The following is a 6,400-nucleotide window of genomic DNA, read 5'->3' as shown; positions in this document are numbered from 1 at the left end:
GCATTGTTCCCGGGCGTCTGGCGGCCTGATAAGGGCTGCCTGTGCTTAGATGATAATGAAAGTGGGCAGGCTTAACATTGTGATTGGAAAATTTCTTGGGTCTCAGAAAAAGGTTCTATTAAGCCCACTGACCCCAATTGAATATTAATTAGCTAATTAACAGATTTATTGTTCCACGCAATTTCTGGAGAGGCGATTTTTTTTCAAGTGCCATTATTTTTTTAAATTATTTTTTGCATTGTGTATAATTGAATCTTTGCAGCTGCCAGCATCTTCTGCATGATTTGGCAAAAAAAAGAAAGAAAAAGCACTTATAGCTTTCCCTTTTTTTTGTGAGACCCAAATGTTTCCAATCGCTTTAGCGAGTGTTTGGGGGTGGGGGAGGGAGGGAGGGAGGGGGAAAGACACAGCTGATTTATGTTACATTCTACAGATTTATTTATTCTTAAAAGCTTAACTTAAAAATGTCCACACTTTTTTTTTTCTATTATGATTCACTGGTCTGTCTTTTAGCCTGAGGTTAGCACACAGTGCACTGTTATTCCCAAGGAAGACACTGAGGTCTATACCCTGCCTTTCATACACATCCTTTTAGGCATTAAACATCTTTCCTCTGCTCTTACCTGTTTGCTCCTGCTCCTTTCTGCCATGCAGATACTTTCTGCCCAGCTGGGGAGGGCAGGGGACTTGGGCCAGCCTGGCTCTGCCCTTCCTACAGGAGGGCCCCTTCCACGGACCACATGGTTCCACTTTTTTTGCAAAGTATTTTCCTAAATAGTGAATTATTGGTGAAGAGAGGAGAGGTGGTGTTTTACCATATGGATGATTTCTGACCATTTCAAAGAAGTTTATTTGGCACAGACTGCTCCAAGAACTTCACGTGGAAGTGAGCAGGGGCCCACAATGATCTGTCACGTGAAGCTGTTTGTTGGGGTGTTGCAAATTTCTTTAAAATCATTTACTGCATCATATCTTTTTCTAAAGGAGAAAGATGTCTTTTAAATAAATCCATGGTATTTTTGCTGTTCAAAGACACTAACACAAGCACTTTTTAAAGTTTCAGCATTAAAAATCCAGATATTCTTATAATGTTACAAGCTGTAGTAGAAAATGTCAACAGAGTACAGCATTATCCTGTTAAAAGTACAAAAGACAGGAATAATCTTGCATTAGAGAATAGAGAACTCAATTTATATGGCGCAAGAGGCTGTACAGATCTCTGGAGTCCACATGCCTGGACTTTGGGCTACTTCTGATGCCCAAACACAGGATTTGCATAATCTGCTGTAGCAAACGTGGTTCAAAACCTGGACCTGGATCTTCTAACAGTGTTTTCTTTCAGGGCCTTCTATGACCATTGTGTAAGACCACCGAGACAACTATATGTTATGGTTAAAAACTGTAACAAGTGCCACCCTGATGGGACATGTAAAAGACTCTCAGGCACTTACAGAAATTAAACTCCATTTGCCTCATGCCCCACAGACAGAAGACAATACGAGAGACAAGTTTATACCTGCCACAGCTACAGGGGGATGCAAGGATGGTGAAAGCTCACAGATAGTTCCTCCTTGGTTTCTTTCTCAGACTGATGATTTTTCTTTCTTTTAAATAAAGCTGCCAGTGTTCAATGAAATAATTGATTCGTAGCTTTTAAGCAGTTCATGTTTCTACAGCTCACAGTCATGTTTGGAAACCTGTGGAACAAGTCCTTGATAACTCAAGACACTTTTTGTATCCACAGAAATGCTGCCAGATTTAAATGAGTTAAAATACACCCAGTATCTTGACTGCTGCAGGTGACAGCAGTGCAGATTATGGACTGTACTTGCACAGCAGCATAAAACCCAGCTTGTTGTTTCTGAAGGGGGGATTGACACTTTCACTCAGTGTCCAGAACTAAGTTGTATGCCCAGAAGACAACAAGCCAGCAGAGGCAGCTCGGCCCTGCCTAAATTTGGATCCAGTTCACCCAGTCATGGGGAGAAGGGCAGGTGTTGGGATGCTCTTGTCCATTGCTGAGATAACAGAACTGAAATATCAAATCACAGAATCATGGAATTATTAGGTTGCGAGAGATCCCTGGAGATCACCCAGTCCCACCCCCCTGCCAAGGCAGGGTCACAGGAGCAGTGACACAGGAACACACTCAGGTGGGTTTGAATGTCTCCAGAGAGGGAGACCCCATGGCCTCCCTGGGCAGCCCTTCCAGTGCTCTGACACCCTCAGGGTAAAGAAGTTGTTCCTCATGTTGAGATGGAGCTTCCTGTGTTTCAGTTTATGGCCATTGCTCCTCATCCTGTCCCTGGGCACTGAAGAGTGTCTGGCACCATCCTCTTAGCCCACCTTTGAGATATTTTACACACTCACAAGATCCCCTCTCAGCCTCCTCTCCTCCAAACTAAACAGGCCCACACTCTCCTCGCTCAAAAGATGCTCCAGACCCCTCATCATCTTTGTGGCCTCTGCTGGACCCTCTCCAGTGGCTCCTTGTCTCTCATGTACAGAGGAGCCCACAACAGGACACAGCACTCCAGTGGGGCTGACTGGAAGGGCAGGATCAGCTCCCTCAACCTGCTGGCCAGCTCTTCCCAGGGTCCCATTGGCCCTCCTGGCCATAAGGGCATTGCTGGCTCACAGTCAGCTCATCATCCCCCAAGATTCCCAGGTCCTTCTCCGCAGGGCTGCCCTCCAGCAGGTCACCCCCAGCCCATGGGGTCGTTCCTGCCCAGGTCAGGACCCTGTTGAACCTCATCAGGCTTCCCTCTGGCCTAGGTGAATCATGACATTTTCATGAAGTGCAGTTGACATAAACTTCTTTTTTCAGATTTCTCTGCCTTTTTCACAGCTATACCCAATCCTGAAGCATGCTAATGAGGGAGGTGGTTTAAACCACACAATCATTTACTTAAAAATATGAGATGAAATACTACTGGGGCTGCAAATAAACACAACACAAAATGGAATTTCTAGGTAAGCATAAGAACACAAGGAATAGGGAAAGAGAAACATAAAGCTTGCACTAGGCTTATGGAAATGTGTGAACTGTGCCAGCAATGAGCCTGGACAAGACTCATCAAAAGGTTGGTTGATACTATTTCATATTGACTTTGACCTTCTACTCTAATGTAATTACTAGGAACAATTTAAATAACTTTCCTTTTTTTTTGTTCCCAGAGGAAAAAAAAAAACATTTTCCATTGCTTAAAACTGGAAAACAAAATGTTTGATTGAGGTCATCTTGACATCCATTAGTGTGATAAATGAAGTGGAATTCAAGGCTGCTCCATTATCAAGGTTCATTTTCGTTGTTCAGATCTGGTTTCCCCCTCCCCTCTCCCTTCTTTTTTTTTTTAAAACAACATGGCCTCAGACTCAAGGCTGATTACAATAATTACATTTTCTCCCCATAATAGTACAAATGATTCAAGGAGTTATTCAGAATGTTTCAATGTCAGCACTTAGATAAATGCTCCTTCTTTCCCAGGGATTGCATTTTTTATGCAGAATGTTAGTTAGCAGCAGCAGTAACGGTGTAGTTGTCAGAAAACCGTGAATTTACATGCCCAGTAACTATATTCACAATTGTTTGCTGCTCGGCCTGGCAACGAGGCTGAATGGGACACCAGATAATTTATAACTGCTCCCCAACACAAGAAGAACAATTATATTGTGTGCAGTATAAAATGGCCATTATTTAGCTCAATTTTTAAAAATTATTTGAACAAAATGCCTATCCTTTGCAGGGCTATTTTCTTCTTGGATCTAATTAGATACCCGAGGAATACAGGATATATAAATTTTAGGCAGCAAATATATTTATGGAATTTTAATTCGCTTCTTGTATACCTCTGCCATAAACTTTGTAAGCCTTCCTTGGGAGGTTTTTAATCTAAAAAAAAAAAAAAGGTAAAAAAACCCAAGAGCTGTGCAAAAGGTAGCTGCTGTTTTTCTGATGAGCAGCAAGACGCTGGCTGTACATTTCTCCTCTAGCACCATAAAATTACTGCTGTTTTATGAGAACAAGTTTGTTTCTACAGGCTTGACAGATTGCCACTCCTGGTAGGGAGGAGCTGGGCAGAGTTTTGGAGGAGCCTCAAGCAGGTTGGGATCCATGGGATTTCCTAGCACTTGAGCTGAAGTTTCCATCCCCAGCCTTCACCCCCTGCCCCGAGCCTCCCCTTGGCTTTCGTAATGAGCAGGTCAGACTGCTGTGGAAGGAACCTCTCAGGCAAAATTCTCCACATAGCTGTTCTGACATCTCACAGAAGAGGAAACAACCCTCAAAACAGTTCATAAGATCCTGACTGCAAAGATCAAAACTCCCTTTTTCACATGGAAAAGACATGGTAATGGAGTTACTCCTGGGGATGTTCCAGATGGACACAAGAGGAAATTTTTTCACAATGAGCACAATCAACCTTTGGAATAATCTCCACAGGGAAATGGAAGATTCTCAGACACTTCTAAGACTCAGCTGGGCCTTTTTTTCCAGGTCATGCTTTTGCCAAGAAAGATTGGACCAGATAATGCTTGAGATCCCCTATTCTATGATGCTATGTGTGTGACTGCCCACCTTCCTCTGAAGGTGACAGGGGCAGGTAGGCTCCACAGCACTCAAAACACCTGGCTCTGGTACCTGCTGTGGTTTTCCTTTGCAAAACATGGAAATTTTGGTCTAGATGGTAAAATTGATTTCCATTCACAAGGACGGCACTTTTCCTTACTTTGCTCCAAAGTACTTCAGGGATGAACAAAATGCATGATGAGGAGGGATTGGAGGAACGTCAGGTTTAACCAGCCTCTGCATAATTTGTACCTAAACAGGAATTCAGGTAGAGAAGGGACAGACAGATGTCAGGAAGCTCAGGTTTGTTAGTAACTGGGTCCAGTTTAAGACATCATTGAAACTGAAATTTTACCAGTTTTGAAAGGAAATTATCCATGCTATTACCATGATGGTCATTCAATCAAAGTCTAAAATTAGGCTTTCTCCTGAATGAAACCTTAAAATATCTGACATATATTAATCTAATCCAGCTGTCTGGGAGTTGATGTCACCCTTCAGTGTAGAGCCAGGTCACAAAACATTGCATTAACCCCTGCCTCGGGAAGGAGATCTTTCATGGAGCTGCATCTGCATCCATCTAACTAAAGCAAATCCAGTCATATGTCTTGCAGTGGAAAAAAGCAGTCAAGGGAGAGCAGGAAGGCAGCAGGCAGGGGGAGGGCTGCAGTGGTGTCCTGCCAGTACTCCAGCTGCCACAGCTCCCACCTGCCCTTCCCTTCACAGAGTCCAAGGGTACGGATACAGGAGAGAGCTGGGATGAGAGGCTGTGCTGAGTGCAATTAATTTATATCTCCATTTAAATAAAACCCTCTTGTAGACGCAGCTTGGGAGGAGGCAGCGCCACTTGGCAAACAAAATTGTATTAAGTGCACTCCACTAGAAATGTTTATACTTTGTCCCTGAGAAATGTTTATGCTGGAGTACAGTATTTAACTTATCAATTTGAAAGTGAATGACGAGGAGAGGAGTACAGAGGTTTTCTTCTTTCAGAAGCATTTGTTAAGTGCCTTTCATTCGTAGCAGCTCCAAAGTCAGGGTAAATCATCTTTGCCTGGAGGAGCCTGCAGTGACCAGAGATTGTGGGGACACTCCAGCAAATGCACACACAAAAAAATGAATGAAGGTTTGGGGAAATGTCTTCCTTTCTGATTAAATTCCTTTCTTCTCACCCTCCCCTGGTGCTGACTTGCCTCAAGAGCCCAAAATTATGTTGGAGCAATTTGACCGGGGCTTAAAAGAGAAGACTGTACCCATAAGAATAAATTTCTCCCCACTGAGCAAACCAGTGTCTCCAAGTTTTGATCAGGGGCCAGCAGGCAGCTGATTCCATCACCAGAGAGGCTGCAATACTCTGCATTTTCTAGGGAACCTGCCTGCAATACTCTGCCTTTTTCTAGGGAGCCTGCCTCTTAACACCTGGGTGCACGAGGAGTGTGCACACTAGGAAGTGCTTGAGTCCACGCTCCTGTTTACTGCTAACTCAGATTCCTCACTGGAGAGCCTGTAGGCTTCCTGACATGAATGTTTTTTAGAGTCCTAAAGGCAATGCCTTCTGGAAAGGCAACACAGTGCTGCAGAAGATACAGTTTTCTGTAGAAAAAAATTCCCAATTAAATGTTGTGTTCTGCAGAAGGACAAAGCAGAAGTTTTGAGTGTTGGGCACCTTCAGGAGTCTCAAAACCAGGATTATCTTGTCCCCCCAGCAGCTGGCAGCTGCTTCTCCTAGTATACCCCAAAAACACCACAAAAGACTGTGCTGCCAGCCCCAGTTGCTTTTGCTTGGTGCAGTGTGGGAAAGATCAGCTAGAGTGGGGGAAAAAAAATGGAAAA

This window comes from Camarhynchus parvulus, chromosome 5 (assembly GCF_901933205.1).
Source record: "Camarhynchus parvulus chromosome 5, STF_HiC, whole genome shotgun sequence".
Lineage (NCBI taxonomy): Eukaryota > Metazoa > Chordata > Aves > Passeriformes > Thraupidae > Camarhynchus > Camarhynchus parvulus.
Note: the sequence above shows the minus strand (reverse complement) of the source record.